Below are 20,089 nucleotides of genomic sequence, written 5' to 3'. Positions count from 1 at the left end.
TTATTATATTTTCAATATACTGCTGATGATAGGATCTGACTGAATGAATTAATGGGGTAATGCACGCAAATACTTTAGATGATTTCACATTGAAAAGAAATTAAATATTTACATTGTGTGTATTGTTTTGAAAAGAATTAATTGTTATTAATGAATACATACTCTAGTGCAGAATCTTGAATACTAATAGTGGGTTGAATTCTGCATATAAATCATGTAGATTTGAGGTTGGAGCTCATCCTCTATGGTTTTAATAAGATGTTAATCTCACTTCCATTGCTGGAGTCCTTCACAATTTGGGTACACAAATCAATACAGTTTTCCTTTCCTATCATTATTTAAATGGTAAGCATTTGTAAGGTCTTAAAAATCTTAGATGAAATTTACCTGATATAATAAGAAAAGTTACTGTTCTAATGAAATATGTGAACATATATGGGAAGCTCAATGTCACAAAAACCAGAGGACTTCTTTCCAGAGCTTCTGCTGAGATACAGATACGACCAAACTTGAGTGGTGTGTTTTGTTCATTAAAGCATGCTTCTAATTTAAAATCTTATTCTGATACTTCCTCATGCATTGGTTCAAATAGAAAATATGGTTCAAATTTATAGCTTCAATAAGAAGTTACAAGGCAATTCTCCAAAAGCAATTTTCATAAATAGTTGTATTTTTATGCTATCATTATTGCATATTTCATAATGAAATTTCAAATACATTTGCCTAGACATGTAATCTCCCCCAAGAGAGTAAATATAGACTGTACACATACACATTCAAGAAACACTATATTGGAAAAAGATAAGGAAGCTGGCAAAGTCAAGGAACACAAAGTTAGGAAATGCCAGAATTTAGGAAGCTCCTATCATTTGAAATTATTTCAGGACTTTTATATGAGCTGCAATATTGATCTAATAATGTATTCCTACTTCACCTTCTTGCAAGTATAGTGCAATTTTTTGTTTTCATTATAAAAAATGTGTTCCTACTTTAAGCATATTTTCTATAGTATATATTAAGGTTTTGTTTTTCTACAGAATATAAAGTTGCTGTTAGTTGATATTATCATTAATTGACTGGTATGACAATGTGATCTGTCCTGATATCTGTCTAATTGCACAAGGCATCAATTCCTGCATCAACTTATTAATATTAATAAACTATAAAATTAACTATAAAATTAACTATAAACATTTCAGTATCATTTATTATTACATCATTAGTCTAGTATTCTATGTATTCTAATACCAACTAGCTTCTTCTGAAAATAACTTATTCTTTACTTCCAGCAGAAACAATTTTCAATTTTAGTGTACCAGACTAAATAGTACACTAAAATGTACCATCTTATTGTTTCAATTTTTAAAACTTTCAATTTTTGTGTACCAGAAAACCTATATACCAACTAAGTTCATAGGAAAAATAGCATTGAACTTTTTAGATTAAATCAAGTATTTCTAGTGTCATCAAAATTCCTGATTCAACAGGTACCAGAGTGTCAACTCTATTGCACTAATACCCCGTTCCACATTTAAGAAATAAATCCTGCTGTATTGAAAACAGAAGGCTGATCTTGCTTCCAAGGAATTCAGTAACAAAATTGTCATAGGCTTAATTGAAAGACCAGGAGTATCCATGGATATAGCTACACAGGAGCACCTTTGACATATCATGGTATGTGCTGTACTACTCATAACACATAGGAAAAAAGGAAAGATAGTTTCATGAGAAAATATTGTGCACAATATCTCATCTTTAAGAAATTATGTCCTCAGATGAAAAAATCTTTAATGTCACAGCCCAAGTGGACTAATATTCAAAGTGTTGCACAACTACCAGTGAGAGCAACATCTGACACCCAGGTGTGCTACAAGCCACACATAGAAAGCTACACATTATATACCTGATGAATACCTGGTATGCCTTGTCCTTAGTATATTTACTTAGAGTATCTTTTGCATGTGAAATATCTTCTTGATGATGATGACAACCTTCATCCAGCCTTGTTTTCACTGCAATTCTCTTTTCCAGGCCAGAGATTGCCAGCATATACACTAATTACTGTAGATGCACAGATGACTGCCTAAGCCATCATGCACAATAATCTACATTCCACACACAATAAAACTTTCACAAAAGAACTGAACTCAAGCCTTTAACTCTGTATTTACTATAGACACTCAAAATTCTCTTGGCTTTCAAAATTTTCACTATTTTATCTGTTTTCAAAAGTTGACAGAACTGCTTGTTGCTCTGTGTAGCAACAGTTGAGAGACAAGTATCATAAATTGGAAATCTTTCTTTGAATTTCAGTGGCGAAGTCGAATATCAGGAGAATAAAGCAATTTATTTCAAAACATACATGTTACATGAAGTAACCAATATCAATAAATACATTATTATCACTTTCCAGTGGTCACAAAGTATTTGCTTTGAAAGAGACAGTTTATAAAGATCCTTTCCTGAAAGGAAAGGATCAAGGCTTTTGAAATTTTCATTAGGGATTTCCTAGAACCCAACCAAAGGTCCCAACTCTATTACTGTACTTCTATAAAGATAATTTACTGATGCACTGAAAGGCTGTAAAACATAATAGTAAAGAGCTGGTCATAAAATAAATTGATGATTATGGATTATACCTTTTGAAGTGAAATGGTAATGGCAATATGAAATTATTTTGCTGCACACTGAAGAAGACAAGTGTTGCAAAGTAAACTACAAAGTTAAAATATCTAATATTTGTGGCAGAGATGACAGAATGGTAGGACTGAGAATAGGCAAAAGATATGAGTCAGTGAGAAAGACATCAGTTCACCTGTGTTTTGCAAAACATTTGCTTCAGATCTGTTTGCACAGCTCCTTCTTCTTGCTTGTGTGGGCAGTCTTACCAAGCTCAGCAGGACCAATATTTTCAGAATATCTACTCAAAGGAGTAAGAAACTCAGGGTTCTCTCTTTTGCAAATGACTCTAAATTCTGAATCATGGGATACATTGCATTGTATTTCAACAGCAGTCAAGGACAAGTTCCAAACTGCATAACTTCTCTTGTACTGTCAGTGAAGTTACCTAAAGTTAAGGTAGGCTTCCCTTTACTGACCCTTAAATAACACTTAAGGCTGAAAGACATGGCCTGGGGCTCCAAGGGTATGCAGATTGCTCCTGCCAGTGCTACCTGCCTTTAAACAAGTAAGCTGCACCTCACACTATAACTTTCTGAAGGCCCACGAAAGTCTTCTACAAACTCTCTCTAAAAAATCCCAGGAAACAAAAGTGTTGAAAGTAGATCCCTGGCTCTAGGGAGATGGGCATGATCTCTGCCAAGCACGTCGTGGTGCGTGAAGGAGCTCCTGTTTATCCTGTGGGACAGTCACAGTTCTCAGTACGGTTCTCTGGGGGATCTGGGTATCTCACCAAGTTGTTCCAAAGGGCTCCCACTTCTCACAGAGACTGCCCAGGGACCAGAAATACCAAGTTCAGATGCCCTGCATACCCCATTGACATGAGAAACTTGCTATTCAAACATTACTCAAGTAAATTGAGCACAAATAATCAGATTCTAAACACATAAAAACAATACATCAGGCAGACATCAATAGCAACAAAATTTAATGTTTCCTGTCAAGTAATGAGGCCATAGTCAGTTGCATCAATTTTTAGTGCATCGTTTAAGAAAATTTAAAATCAAATTCTCCTAAATGTTAATAAAATTTCATATGCTTAAATATAAAATCCCTGAAAGAAGCAATTGTTTTCTTACAGGTTTATGAAATTTTTATTTATTCATGTATTAAATAACATGTTTGCATTTGACCTATAGCATTTAGATTTTTTCCTAAATGCTTTTTCAGACTATAAAATTTATTTCAGCCTTTTGGACCCAATTGTTCTGCTCTGGACCTGTTCCACCAGCATCTGTAATTAATACTACTCCATCTAGAATATTTTGAAATCTAACACCTTTCTCTACTCAATTTCTTTAATTGATTATAGCATCTAAAAAGGACTTGGGAATTCTTAGTATTTTCTATTTAAAGAATTAAGTCTTCAAATTTACAACTGGGTCTTGTTTTGTATCGACTCAGTAGCTAACCTTTGCCTTTTTTGCATCAGGCAGATTGGTATAGGGAGCCACTGGACCAATTTAAGCTCTAGATTTAGGAAATACTTTCTTAGGAAGACCAGTTACTGAACCTACCATTTCTATTAACACTCCCAAAGCCACCTTGTGAGATGTATGAGATTCCTGGTGGGAACAGCTGAGAGGAAGCAAGTACCTGAAGTAAGGACTGAAAAGAGGCTTAGCCAAAGTGTCCTTTCAGTTCTGCACCTTCACAGTGGTCTACCTTCCAGCTGGGAAGAAAGACACAGCACTGAGACCATGACCAGCACTGAGCCATGGGGTCCCTGAATCTTTTCTGACAGTCACACTGCACAGGAAAATATCAGATAGCATTCTTTACTCTGGTGTGAGTATTTGAACTACAAAGCTGAATAATACACTTCAAAATTCAAACTAAATAAAATAATAGGAATAGTTTTTAATTTATACTCTCTCTAAGAGGATAAGGAGTAAGAAGGACCCCTGGAAGTAAGGCTTTAAAGGAAAGGGAGGTAAAAAAGTAAATAAAGACCAATAGCAAGTCTGGTTTTGAATCCAGATGAATAAAACTGAAACACAAAGTCATGTGCAAACTGATTTAAAGGGTTCAAGCTGGGTATAAAGCAACAAGAAATCTAAGCTTTGTCTTGCTCCTGAACTATTAAACCACTTCATTCTTTCATAGTCAAAGAGGTAAGACTACTAGGAGGAAAATATTCCTGCTTCAAGAACCACTTACATGAATTGTGTCATGTTATATTTTGTGAGAAGACGGGTATATTTTCTTGTTTACAACACTTTAATTGTTATGGTTTCATTCTTTAAGTAAAAAAAAAAGTTGTGAAATAGCTGTAGTGGTGATGAAAGCTAAAGTAGAGGGGGAGAGAAGCCTGAGCTACAGGGGAAGGTAAGGAAGACTGAGGATTGAAAATATCCCCATTGTCTGGAGCCAATGAATCACTGGGAATTTTTTATCCATTTTTATTTCTGTCCCTACTCCTCTTTCTACTTCTCTCCCCTCTTCCATCCCTCTCCTATTGCTTCCTTTACATTCACCCTACTGAGCTGTGCTGATGCCAGTTGAAAGGTACAACAAGTCTGAAATTAAAAAACGAATTACAAATAAAAGGTAAAAAAGATACAGAAAATCAAATGAGCACAGCCAACATTTGAAAATGTGCTTTCCTCTGTCAATGCAGATCAGTGTGACACAAGTCTCTATAGCTGGGTCGACTTTGATCTTAAAATATCTGAGACTGTAAAGTAGCTAGTCCTATTCAGATTATGATGAGTATTTACAACATTCATTAGTATTTGTGACCAAGTATCATGAATTTCTGAACCAATTTTTTAAATTTCTGAGATGAAATATTACACTATTGTACAACAAATTAAAAATAAATAAATGTGGCATCCCTGAAATAATTTCCTTAAACTGAACTGCAATTATTTTTCTTGTAATCTTGCCTTTCACAAACCTGTCTACAAATGTGTGATCCTCAGTCAGGATGCCTAGACTACCTACTCACCCAGAGCAGTGTGCAGAGAGAGACCAGAGACATTGAATTTGTGTTAGGCTAATATGCCCTACTCTCACTGAGAAATTCAGTTGGACCTATCTGTGTTCTGACAATCTATGGTCATGAGACCTTTATATTCCCATGACAACACTGCGCTCCTAACTCAGAGCAGAGAGGCAAGAGTGAAAAAGGAAATGTTATGGTGCATAAATGAAAGTAGAAAACGAGGCGAAAACTTCATGAAGTCAGCAAATGGTTTTAGCCTTGTAAATCTGTTTTATGTGAACACTGCTCAGACAATGCATTTTTGAGGGACAGTACAAAAACCTAGGTTTGAAATATAAATAGAACGTGAAGAACAAAGACCAAAAGGTGGTGAAGTGTGTAACATGACATGGTAGCTGCAAGTAACAGTTTATAGTCCCCAGAGAATATTACTGCGCTTATTTGAAGCAGTTATTTTAAAGTGCTGAGAACTCCAACTTTTTAACTTCCCTTCTCAATTCTGACAAGTCCGTAAGATTTCTGAGTCTGTGCAAACCATTATATTATAGCTGTTAGAGCTTACAGCTGCAGCCTACTTTATCATGGTAGTAATACTGTGGTATTTGGGCAATTAACTCTCACACACTGAGTTTTGTGCTTACTCCTATAATACCAAATGGTTCATTTCTAATTTGGAATCAGTTTTAGTTTGGTTTCATACTATGCTGTCAGTGAAAAACATGGCCTGTATAAGCAGTTTAATGATGTCTGCACAGGCGCCCAGCTAGTGCCTGGCCAAGAAGAAGACAAAACCCATGGTGGAAACACGTACACTGTATTTTTCATATATTTCATATATTTTATTACCTGTAGAAAATCTTACAGAAAGCCCAAACATATATTGAATGAAATAACTGAATTCATAATTTGTGGAAAAAGAGATTTATATCACAACATATTGTGCAGTGTCATGAATAGGCCATTGCTTGGCATCCTGCTACACATAATGACTTGGGACAGATCTGAAGCAAGGCACTGAAGTAAACTGTATAAAAAAGCTGATTTTACAGACATTAACAGTCTTATAAAATTCCAGTCCTAAAAATTATCTGCGACAGGGAAAACTAAAATCTATCTGGTATGCAAAAGTACAGGTTTTACTGGAGTATTTAAAAGCAAGCATGGACATGAAGACACCAGCAGCATGCTATCAGTAGCGAAATATTTCCCCTACATTGCCTGGATGACCTCAGCTCACAAACTAAAAAAGCCTTTTATAATTTCAAGATCTAACTTCATAGACATCTTCAGAGACATCAAATTCAGATCTTCTGTTTTTGATGTACTATTTATTTTTTAAATATATCTTACAATGATTCATATATAAAGTACAATTAGCTGATTCCATTGCCATCCACATCATTGTTCTGTTTCAAAAATTTTCAAAGTTTTTCAAATGAGGTCCATAATTGTACCCAACAGCTTAAGTCCCTGGATTTTAGAATAGGACTCTGTGAGGAGAAGTCATTGAAGGATCAATTGTTGTTGGATCACATAATAAAAAGACAGAAAACTAGGTGAAGTGTGTGAAAAAGATGTGAAATCTTGGTTCCATCAGACATCCTTAGGAATTTTGTCTTAGCCCAGAATTGATTCAAAATATTTAGTAACACATTTATATACTTGTGAAATTTGTGAAAAGAATTTCTGGAGAAATTGAAAATAAATTCAAATAAAAACTTTAAAGCCATGAAGATTCTAGAGGCAAAAAAAAAAAATTTTAACCAAAAATTTCATTGCAAAATTAGGATATGAAGAAGTGGAGGACTGGGGAGCATGCGATTCGTTTCTTTTAACTTCATCCATCAAAAAGTTAGGGATCTGTTTTAAATGGGCCATCTAGGTTCTCTCTCATCAGCACAAAGAGAGAGGTGTTTTAGGAAGGTTGTTCATCTCAGCTGTCCATAGATGCCTCTGTTGGGATGTAATCTGTAATTCTCTTCAGGAAGAGAATATTTATCTCCGTTGACTACAAAGCCTTGAGCTACTGTGTTAGACTTCAATGACTAACTTTTAGATGGCTAAAATGATGACTACCTTAGTTCTAAAAACCTATTTTTTAAACAGCAAGGTTAAGTGAGATGAATAGAGTCTTTTGTGGGAACCACTTCATCAAAAATCCACCAAAAAAAAAAAAAAAAAAAAAAAAAAGGTTCGACACTAAATTTTGACCAGCATATGTATCACTGATTTTAATAGCACCAGGGCCTAATTCTGCACCTTTCTCTTTCTACAGCACCTACTGGAACAGGGCACATGCTGACAAATAGTAATCCAGCATGCTTTTTTCATAAAATAATAAACAATAAAAATAGCATTAATGTCCTGATAAACTACCCCTGTAAAGCAAAAGTGGAATAAATGCAGTTTCTCTTTTTAGTATTCATAATGTACATTAATTGTCTACAACTTACAAATGCCCAAGTAGAAGATGGTAACCTCTCCAGAGGCAATCTTGTAACTGTATCATTTAAAGGACTCCCATTTAACTGGAGGTTGTATAGGCAGGAAGAAAAGTTAATTGCATCCTTCTTCAGTTTGGGAAAAAGAAAACAAAGTGGATGTGAATTTATGTAGTAAAGACATTAGAAAAGTGACCTACTGTGCAATACCCCAAGTGCTGGGGTTTATCCTGTGAAATCAGTTGCAAATACAAGATGAGAAATGGTACCATGTATGTGTGTGTGTTCTACTTAGAAAACAGTAGCATTAATCCCTTTTAAAAGGTACCCAAAGAGGAAGTTTTGTTTTAATTATACCTTCAGGGGGCCTGTTTACTAGGCAGTGCATGACAGTTTGCACAGTGCATTTTTAAATCTTATAATACTTCTATTCTAATACTTATTGTGTGAAGGATCATTTGATAAAATATTGTAACTAGACAGAATGAATTTTCTTTTATAAACAGTAACTTACATTACAGATCAAGCTCAGAAGCATATTGCTGCACTTACTAAAAGCACAGTGTTTCATTGTAAAAGACAGCGAGTTATTACTATAACTCCCTGTGCCCACAAGAAGAGCTGTTAGCATGCAGTAAGCCTAGAGTACAGGCCTGGTGTGCAAAAATTCACAAAGGTATCTTTGTTACTTTCATTTGTATTGTTCTAAAAAAGAACTTGTCTAGGATAGTGTAAACATTTTAGTGGTTTTGTACTCCATTATAAGACAAAACAGAAAGGAAAAGTAGTATTGTCAACACTATGCAAATATGACACAGAAACTCCAATTCTTCAGTCAATCTAAAAATACTGCATGCAAAGTATACATGTGCAGTGCCTCCTACAAATTGTAAAGTTACCCTGATTTAATAAGATGTGTCATATCTCTTTGACAATAGGTCCTGTTCCCCTTCTATACAAAACTCTGAGCAGAAACAGAGACACCTTTTTACTGAATGAACTGTACTGACGTGATGCTTTCCTATAGAACAAATTTAGCCTCGTTTCAGTCAGATTAAGAATCTCATAAATACTTGATTTGTGCCAGATATCCCCTTTTTGTTGACTCTGAACACCACAAAGCACATGACTGACTGAAGGGAGGACCCTGAAGAAGGTAACCAGTGTGACTGGACAGGCTGAAAAAGGCTGTTGGTATGGGGCATGGTGGGAAGACAGGGACCTGGTTTTCACCAGTTTATTCAATAATCACCAAGGCCCAAGAGATATCATTGTATTCTTTAAGGTCTCTTGTTCTTCAAATAATAATAATAATGATCTGTACTGCCTTTTATAAGCTAGTGCCTGTCCAAAGGACTACAAGCTGTTCTCAGAGGACCATAAAATTAACTACAGAAAGTGTGAGCTGTTTCCAGAGCTCCAGCTTGACTTGGTTGTTCAGAGACTGCCCATAAGTAGAGGCAATAATCACTGGCATCAGGAGAAAGCTACCTGGGAAGGACCACTGGTGTAAACCAGGTTTAATCAGACCTTTGGGTATTTTAGGAGAAAGACTTGTGAGTATGCAAAGAAAAAATGAGTCTGGGGAGTGTCATTGATAGTCCACTGCATTTATCTGCACTGCTGGTCATCACTCATAAGAAATCCACCTCTGCTTCTTCAAACCTCTGCCAGTCAAGTCAGATAAAAATTATTCTGCATCATAACTGCATATCATAACTGCATCAGAGGAAAAAAACAACTCTGCACCTGAAACAGAAATGCAACTGCATAATGGTTGAGCCCCAACACTGTGGCAGGCCAGCCTGGATGTAAGGAGCCAGGAGACACACAGTGATGTACCAGAGAGGCAATTTATTAATCTGTAGCTTTTGTCAAGAGGCAGCAGATAAGATAGGTCTGTATAAGTTCAAAATCAAGAAAGTTAAACTCTTAGCTATTAATCAAAAGTATTGGTTAAGCCCTGAAGGATAATCAACGTAAGGTTTTTCTTAATTCTCTATCACATTAGAGCATCTTTAAAAATCTCTCTCTCTGTGATCCTGTCTATTCATCTACATATCTATATTTTTATTCCAGAATACAACAGCAATAAAACATGTTATTTTATTCACACTAAGCAACCTGAAATTAACTTAGTAATTTGAAGGTCTACTTGATTATTTTTTTTTAATTGTTGGCAGATGATTCATTGAGATGAAAAATCACACTTCATTGTGCAAAAATAAACTTTCTCACAAAATACTGCCAAAGCTGAAGTATAAACGCTTTTGAAAGATTAAGTGCATTATAGAGATTAGAGTGTCATTTTGAAATAGAAAAAAAAAACAGGGGGAAAAAGGTACAAATTATCCTAATGTGGGTATGTGCAAAACAATAATCTTAAAGCTATTTTACTCCTGTAATTGTTTAAAGATCATAAAGTAAGATTGGTACCTTCGCACAGGCCAAAATGTTGCATTTTAATCCTTATACTACTTAAAAGCAGCATTTTGTTTTCTTCTGTTAGTCTGGATCTGAGTTTAAAGGAGTTACCAACTGGAAAACTATGTAGACAGTGTCACAGATTACATAATTTTTCATTAGGAAATATTCAACTTTAGCTTTCTGTTCAGATATTCTGCAAGTACTTAAAACATACAGGATTTGGCTTCAGAATTTGACAGCATACCACATCCTCTAAGACCAAGAGAATTTAAAATCTTCATCTGAGGGCAGACCTATCAGTCTTTGTAATCCCACCATTTAAACACTATTAAGCTTTTTTATCTTTTTATCTTTTAAAAGTCAAAATGCAGGGAAGGAAGAAATTAGGAAAAATAACACTATAAAAGAGAAACAAACTGCCATAAAATAATGCTTTAGGAGACTAGAGAGCTAAAATATAAGCAACTTGCAAAGACTTTAATAAGGTAAAAATTTTAAAGAACACCATAGTCAATTTTCACATTTATTCCCAATAAGATTGTGATACAGAATTGCCTCAAACTTGTTTACATTCCCTTCCCTGGTATGAATACAAAATACTAAGACAATATGTAGAAAACTCTTGAGCATTTAAAAACCAGAGTGTGGCAGAAGCAATTCCCAAGAGTTCTTTCCTGTTGCACTACAACCAAAGAAATTCAGGCTGGCTAGGCAGAGTGAAGGAAAAGTCCACATGGTGCAAGCCCCGTTTCAGCTGAAAACAGAACAGACCAGTGTGGGCAGAAGAGGATTCAAATGCAGCTTCCCTGTTTCTGCTGCAGCACGATTTTGGGCAGAGCCAGTCTCAACATCCCCTCCCAGAACCAGTCACACTTTTGGGAACCTCTCCCAGTAAAGCCCAGAAATCGTGAGGGAAGACGAGATTCAATTGCTCTCTAAAAATATACTATATTCTGAAGAGCAAAGACATGGAGAAGGAGCCTTACTGTTTAAGGGCAGCAGTGGCAAAAAAAAAAAAAAAAAAAAAAAGAGAGAGAGAGAGAGAGAGAGAGAGAATAATTTAGGACAGAAATTCAGTTTTTAAAAGCATGAAAAGTGAGGTTCTGCCCCACCTTCAAGAGGTGCAGTGAATGTGATACCCCAGCTAAATTTAAACCAGAGTTTTTGAATCTGAACAAAAGAAGATCAGCCTAGTATCATATCAAACAGATTTCATGACTCCAGAGGCCAATCTAGTTCTATCTCCCATGTTGAAAAATGTAAGAAGATAGTCTTCTTTTACCAGTTCAGGCCACAACAGCAGCTAAAACCACATATTCATGAGTCAGCACACAATGCTATACAGTTTCTCATTTCTGTTCACCTGTTCTTTTTCATTTGCAAGTAAATACTGATAATAATAGTTAATTATGGAAGAAGAAAAACTGCTTTCCAAAAATTTCAGTTTACAACCCTTTATAAAGGTGTCTTAAATCCCTATACTGTCCTGAATACCAAAACAGATGTAAAGAAAAATAGAAGATGTCATTTCAGTCTAGACACCCATTACTCTCAGGAGCTAGGGCAGTATGACTATTTCCCATACTATATAAGGAATATAATGATATCATCACCTGTAGAAACGAAGCTGTAATGTGTAGGCAAAATTTTTATTCATCTCAAAAGCGCGAAAGGACAATTGTCTTTGACACTAACTATGGCTTTCTAAAACATTAGTCATGGCAGAACTATAGAAACACCAAGCCTAAACCAATTCCACCAAGCCAAATCCTACTCTGCCCACATACTGCATAGAGGCAGAAGGATCCTCTTTCAAAAGTGGCTCCTTTATTCCTGTTTTAAGGTCCCAAGGCTGTTTGATATATATGAAGTCCTACAACCTCAGAATACTGCAAATGAAATGCATGTATATTAATTACCATACTACTCAGACAACAGGTGCATTGTGGATGAAATCTGGCACTAAATAGAAAGTTTTAGGAATGCACTTTCTCAGACTTCGAGATAAGACTAGGTGAGCAGGATTAGCTCTTCACTCAGCAACTATCTGCACAAAATTACTCACACAACACACCTGCAGTATTAAAAGAAAGGACAAAAGGATCATTCTGGAAACTGCTAGCCTAGTTACTTTATTTGAGTGCTTTAGCAGTAGCAAAATATTTTGCTTACAGGGAGTTGCACCTAATTTAAAGAAAATACTTCATCTAAATATAAGGAGGGATGGAAATAAATGGGTGGAGAATAAAGTTTCAATCTCTCTTGTTTTTAAGGGCTTGCTTTTAAAATTAAATAATGAAAAAGTAAGCAGGCTGAAACTTCTTAAAATGTGCAATAATGACCCAACAGATCGTATGTATTTTAGAAAAGTCATCATAATCTATCATGGAAATATCTCAGCTAGTTTTTAGACACATGAATTATTGACCCTGTTATGCTGCCAAAAGTATTTACCATGTTAGAGTAGAATTCATGCATAAATATGTGCAAAATATTTTTATTACAGTAAAACTGGAAAAAGCCAGAGCAAATACATAATAGTTATGTTTCCACAAAGACAAATGAATTTATTTTTCAACATGACTAATTGCATGACATAAACACTTCTTACACTTTCTACTTTAAAGAAAGCTGGTACATTGCAAGAATTTAAACATAAGCATTAGAAGCCTCAAATTTCCAGATGCATTTGTAATTCTCTGAATTATATTTGCTTATATAACAGTGATAAAAGATATATATCCCCAGTAACTTACTTTAGTTTCCACATCTGAATACACGACATATCTTTATAGTCAGTTATAGATCCTTAAATGTTCTTTGTAAAAAATACAGTAAGCAATCCCATCACAATAAAGTAAACAACAGAGAACATCACAGAACACTCAGCACTTGAACTTTAGCATAATATCACACCATATTTCTCTCTGGAGGGAAATAAATAAATAAATAAACCCCAAACCATCCCACCCTGTCATCTGGAAAAATCTTTGCAAATTGTGTTTTACAGAACCAATATCCTGTCCGTACATCAGAGGCAGCCTCTGTTAAGCATTTAAGAGCTCTCAGTGAAAAGTAACAGTTTCTCTTCCAATCCTGAACTCTCAGTAACCATCACAGAAAGTAACAATTTCCCATTCCCCGTCAGCCAGTGGTACTATTAATCATCAAACAAAAACGAAACACCTTCAAGCAAGTATCAGCTTCTGATTAATCTCCATCCCAATGAATTAGAGTCATACGAGGCAACCTGCTGCCTTGTTTACGCCTTTTTAATACGAGGAGCAGAAGTTGGATATAAGGGTTTTCTGCCCTTAGGGCTACAAAATATGCCTCATGTGGCAGCGAGCCAGCTCTCCGAGGGAACCTCCTTTGCTGTTTCACAGTTATTTTCTAATGGATAAATTTAAACAGACACACAAAAACACACGAGTCACCATAATACATGGCCAGAGCTATTGTTTTTGTCTAAAGTCCTGTGAGCATCTGTACTCCTAATGAGGATCTCAAGGTTCCATCCAGTTTCGGTTTGGGCTTTATTTTTAGCTGTTTTGTTTATTTGGGTTTTTTTCAAATGCAACGAGGAGAGGAGGGATGTGTGGTTTTTTTTTTTTTTTTTTTTTCCCCCAGCTGCCTTCCCCTGTATAGAGCACAGCACATAAAACACCTCTCTTCAGCTCTAACTGACCTAGGCTCAATTAGTGCAACATTTTGCACGTATCCAAGCAATCACAAGGCAGAGCTATTTAGTCCAGTCCTCATGTGTATTGCACAGACACGTTTAGAAAGGGGTGGAAGGAGATTTCTTTAAAAAAAAAATCTCACAATGAAATTTACACAGTGTGGAAACGCCTACAAGGAGATGAAGTACCTGCACTGGGGAGATGTTCAGTTGTTCACTTCATCTTCCGTTGACAAGGAAACCAAACCGCACTTCATTCTCCAGGAAAACCTTCCACTGCCATCATTTGAAAATGTATTTATTTGTATATATGTATATATCTATCATCATCATCATCATGATAACAATAACCATCATAAAACACTGCTGGCAAAAGAATAAAAAGTGACGGTGCAAAATGTGCAAAAGTAAGGCTCATCTCTTTGGCTTTCTGTTTTGCTTTGTTATCTTTAGGGAGGAAAAAAAGTATTTAAAAATGATGACTGCAACATGCTGCAAGAAAAGTTTCACATTATAAACAGGCATCAAAAACTGAAGAAGAGGAAAACCAAAAAACCCTGCTGGTTGCACTGTCAAAAAAAAAAAAAAAAAAAAGAAAAAAGAAAAAGAAAAAGAAACAGTAACAAAAATAATAAAATTAACATCTTGCTCTGTGGCTTCCACCAGAATTGCAAGATTACAAACTCTGTGTAAACACTGCTGTAAAATGCATTTGCAATTCCCATCTCCTTAAGAAAAAAAAAAAAAAGCCCTTAAAAAACACCCAAAAATAAAAATAAAACAACACCAGAAAAAATCCTCTGCAAAAAGAGTTAGAAACATGCCTTTTCTCTTATCTTTAAAAAATAAGCATCATATTTCACATTGCTTTTCCGTGCCACAACAAAACCAGTTGCATATGTAGATATATAGCTACTAAATGTATATCAGTTGTTGCTGGACTGGTGTTATTAATATTATCATTTTTCATTCCCAGTGACTCCCGGCCCCAGCAGCACCTTTTGCTCACAGTTTAGTAACCATCGCATGCTAGGAAAAAAACTTGTCATCAGCAAAAGATCAAATCCATTTAAACAATAATCAAAGAGGAAGAAAAAAAAAAAAAGAAGAAAAAAAAAGAAAACAAAAAAAAACCAAAAGGAAGAAAAAAAAAACAGGACAAAAAAGGAGGACAAGAATGTCAGCGGAAAGGTACTCACCGAGCGGGAGTAAAAGGGAGGAATAAAAATGAGAGTTACTATAAAATACAGTATGGCGGTGGAAGAAGGAATGAGGCGCTTTTTTTTTCTCTCCTCTCTAGTCTCTGCCTCCGGCAACCGCCACGTGATCCGGAGCCGGGCGGACTCGCAGCCGGGAGGGCGCAGCGGCGGCGCCGGGCGCGGACCCAGCCCGAGCCCAGCCCGCTCCGCTCCGCGCCCGCCGCCGCCGCCCGGCTTCGCCGCCGCCCAGCGCTCCGCGCCGCCGCTGCCCTCGGCAGGTGCCGCTCGCCGCCGCGCTCGGACGCGCTCCGCTCCGCTCCGCTCCGCTCACTCGCTGCCGCCGAGCGCGGGCACGCAGCCGGCCGCGCGGGCGGGGTGCGGAGGCGGGCGCGTCCTGCGCGGCAGCGCAACTCGCTCGTCGGCGCTGCGCGAAGTTGTCGCCTGACACCGCCCGCCCGCCTGTTGCCCTCCGGCCGCGGCGCCGCCGGCCCCCCCGCTGCAGTGCCGGTCGCCCCCGGGAGCGGGGCCGGCGGCGGGCGGAGCGGAGCGGAGCGCCGGGGTTTGCCCGGGTGAGGGGTGAGGTGCGAGGTGCCTCCGGCGGCGGCCCCGGTGCAGCACCGGGCTGCGAGGCGTGTGCCCCCGCCGGGTTACCCCTCCCGCCGATCCGGCGGGGGATGGGGACTGCTCGCGGGGTAGCGCCGGTGCGCGCACGGCAGGGGCAGCCCGCCGCCCGGCTCGGGGTGCCAGCCCTGATTCCCTCGTGTGTGCGGGGGTGCCCTTCCCGCAGCTTCGGCAAAGCGTGGGTGCGCGGAGTATCCCGGCAGGCAGACAAGGCAGGCAGGGGCATCCCCTGTTGTCACGCCAGCTCCAGGGCACCGCTGCTGCCGGTGCAGCGTGGCGGGCGGGGGGGTTCCCCGGTCCGCTCCTGCTCCGCTGTGTGCAGCTCGGGGTGCTCCCGTGCCGAGCGCCGCGGGCGCAGTCACTTTGCGCCCAGTCATGTCTGGGCAGCGCTGCTCCGGCTTCCTCCGGAGAGCGGTTCACATGTGCAGCGGGGGAGAGGACAGGTACCACGGGTCCCATCCATTACTGCTTCTGTTTCCAGGCCTCTGCCCAGCTGCACGGCTTCTCCCTCCTCCTTCCGTCCTTCCAGCAGCAGGGCTGATGCTTCCCATCACAAAGTTACCGGCCGAGGTGGGAATTCAGTGTTTTCGGAGGGGGCCATTCACCGCTGGGTCCGCTCCCGAGAGCAGCCCGCAGGCGCTGGTACCGTGGCGCGGGGCAGTGTGCTCCGGCCAGGCTGACCCAGGGCTGCAGCCGCCCTCGGCTGCACCACAGCCCGCAGCTGCCCGCAGGGCTGGAACTGTTTAGGGTCGAGCCCCTCGACCGGACTCATCTGCGGCCTTGAAGCAGCTCTGTGGCTAACAGGATGGCAGCTTTCTCTCTCCCTTTTCCTTTAACAGACAAAAAATGCACTGGAGGAGACTGTGCTGCTGTTGCTGAGAGTTCCCTCAAGACGCTTGCTTTTCCCTTTTTAGCTCTCCTCGCATGTCTCCTTATTAACAAACGCAGCAGTGGCAGGGAGCGGCGGCTGGGGCTGAGAGCAGCTTTGCTCTGGCTCCAGCTGAAGCAAAACCTGCTCAGTATTGCCAGGCCACAACCCACTGCCTCGGCTGTGTCCTCACTTCACTGGCCCCCAAAATGTTCACAGCTAACAATCACACACAAACTCTTACTTATTTACTGCTTCAGCAGTAGAAGGAAGAGCCACAAGAGATAAATTAAGAGAGGAATAGAAGTGAACGTCTGTGAACCAGGCAGTGTGATGGAGCAGTCCAGCCAGTATTTTCCAATAGTACCCTACTTCTTCCTCCCCCTTCTTCTTCACGCACTTTTTTTTTTTTTTTTTTTTTTTCCAGGACCTGTCTCTTTTCATCCAGGTCAGGAGGCAGGAGATACAGTCAGGTTATTAGTCTACAAAAATTACTCTTACCAGTTAGAGGATGCCCTGCTATATAAAAGACTGGTGAGGGCACCAGCCTGCCTTCTTCGCATCCTCACACAAAGATTTTTCCCTTGCCCTGACCATTTCTTTCTTTCTTTCCTGTCCTGTATCTCTTCCCCAGTGTTTCCAGAAAATGAAAAGAAATGCTCCTTTTCTTCTTTGCTCTCAACTTCTTTTATGAAGTATAAAAAGAACACTGGCCAAAGTTTAAATATATATATAACCAGCTATGGTTTCTTGCTTGCTTTATATTTTGGCACTGGGCTTGTTTTGGCATTTCATAGTTTTCTTCCCTTGCTATGTTTGGCTCCCAGAAGCAGAGCTATACATCTGAGAAGGTTTAAAACAAACATAAAAGCAAAATAAAGGAAGTCTGTAAAGATTAAAAAAATTACAAGAAATTGAACATTTAGTGTGAAAACTAACCATCTTAACTGTACAAAGTTGCATGTACACGTGACAATAAACTTAATCATATTGTCATTATAGTATCACAAACTGTCATGTCTTGAGGTTTCAGGTGTGGGAGGTGTATTTCCTTGGATGGTGCACTACAGTTTGTTATAGCTCTAGGTACTGCATGTATAAACACAGTTGAATGACTAAAGCTTTTTTTAATTATATTTAGCATCAAAACATAATTGCAAAATCAAGGCATAAATAACAATCCTATTTTATTGTTGCTTTTCAATTTTCATTACTGTTTATGTACTTTTGAGCACATATGTCTTCCTGAAATAACAACAGCAAAAGTTAAAGGATTGTGTTTTAATCCAGAGTTGTACAACAGATCTGACTTGTAAATTATTTGTTGATACATATAGAGATAATATGTAAATTTCAGACATTGTATTTTATGTATTATTTGTTCTGTAGATTTCAAGAACTAGGAATAAGATAAACTTGCATAAAAGTGTGTTCCTCTTCTCAATGTGTATGTATTGACTAGTTATTCTGTAAGTGCATTAAAAAGTCACTATTATACACTTGGCAAATATAAATACTGAAAGAGCTTAGGGGCAGCTTCCAGATCAGGTCAAGAACAGTGCTGAGAGAATCAGAAAATATAAATAAATTACTTTCTCCAATATTGTAAATATTGTGAAAATTAACTTGTTCATTAGAACTTAAACTTAGCTTTACCTATGGAATCACAAAATATGCTTCTGTCACTTTTCCACTTACAGTCCATTAAGATGCAGAAAGCACCAGAGGGTAAGAGGTGCAAGAGGTTTGGGAGGAGTGCATGTTTGGAATAGGTAACAAGCAAGAAAGAGCTTGTAATAATGCTGTTTTTGCAGAATCCCAGGAAGTGTTTATTCATTGGTGTCTAGTTTCTACTTTCTGGTTATTCCTGCGGGAAATTTCCTCCAAGAGCAGTTGAACACTTGATGCTAGACTGAAATGAGGGAAAGTTCATTGCATTGCTTGGTTATGAACAGTGCTCAGCAAAGTATACAGTAAAAGAATGCAGTTCAAAAAGAAGGAAAAGTAGCATCACTTAAATAATTTTGAGATCAATCCAATGCATGCAAATAAAGTGTCTGCTGGCATTTTTTACACTTTTCTTCTGCAGAATAGCAACTGAGTTCCTCTTAAACATGATTAAGACTTTTCCTCAAAAGTAGCAAAGAATTCTGGGCAGAAAGTGAATGAACCAGCACTTGTACACTTCTGCTTAGCTACCAGCATAGAGTTGCTTCCTAAGGTGCCCACAATATTGTACTAAACCAGTGCTCTGTGACTTATACTGCGCTTGCTAGTCTTTAATCATGTTATGCAATCCCAATATTTCATATTAGTTTCCTATATCTTTGCAGTACCACTCCCTTCCCCCCTTCCATCTCCCCACAGGAGCATAAATAAATATATTCTGAGATTTCCTAATTGTCTAATATAATCTCTTTTTTCTTGATTTCATTAAACTTCTGTGCCCTCAGCATAGTGCTGCTGCTGTATATACACATTCCTGGGACAACTTTCTTCCCTTTCTACTGGAGCTGGTATTGGAGAAACACACAGTTGATTTTTTTTATATCGCTTTCAGTGCACTTACACTTTCCTAAAATAAAGAACCTTCTCTTTGCAGGTAGTAAGCAAATAGTTGGAGTCCAGCACTAAGGAACTGGCTTTGCAAAGATCCATCACTATGACTCAGCAGCCTGAAAGCCTGAGCTCAAGTTGCAAACAGGTGCAAACAGCTATTGGTATCTCCTTTTGCACTGTCAGAAGTCAGCTAAAACAATAACAGATGCAAAAATAGCAACAGTAATAATAAAAATAATGATAAAATAATTAGTGGTCCCTTTTTGAAGATACAACTCCCTGAACCTGATTTAATGGCTAATTTGTATGTAATCCCTTTGAGACCATTCAGTATAATTTTAGGTTTATAAAGTTGTGGTGGGTGATTTTGTTTGTTTGTAAATGTTGTTTATTTCTACCGTGAAAGCAGTAAAGGGAAAAGATAGTTGACTGGCAATGACTGCTAAATGAAAGAATTACTTGAAGTTAGCCAACTCTCATCTTTTTAAACCATTAAAGAAAGAAAACTGTATTTCTCAAACACTAGAGACTGAACTATCATCATTTAAATCCATTTATGTATTGGCTTTATTGTGATTAAATTGCTATACCTTAGACAATATCAAGTTGAATTACTTCACATTTTTAAAGTGCACTCCAGTTCATTTGAAAAATATGAGATGTTAC

General features: G+C 38.3%; 1 protein-coding gene across 9 annotated transcripts in view; it reads right to left on the bottom strand.

Moving 5' to 3' along the window:
* The window catches only part of RALYL (RALY RNA binding protein like), a 372,476-nt gene extending 356,904 nt beyond the window's left edge, over positions 1-15,572 (bottom strand). For 3 of the 9 annotated variants that reach the window (XM_077783051.2, XM_077783049.2, XM_021550594.4), the window contains exon 1: positions 15,376-15,572. The gene's annotated coding sequence lies outside the window, so the exon portion shown is untranslated. The other 6 variants (XM_085572295.1, XM_085572296.1, XM_021550590.4 and 3 more) reach the window with 5 other exon arrangements.
* Positions 15,573-20,089: the final 4,517 nt, after the last annotated feature.

Source organism: Lonchura striata, chromosome 2, assembly GCF_050655825.1.
Source record: "Lonchura striata isolate lonStrDom1 chromosome 2, ASM5065582v1, whole genome shotgun sequence".
Lineage (NCBI taxonomy): Eukaryota > Metazoa > Chordata > Aves > Passeriformes > Estrildidae > Lonchura > Lonchura striata.
This window is presented reverse-complemented; position numbering and strand designations above follow the sequence as displayed.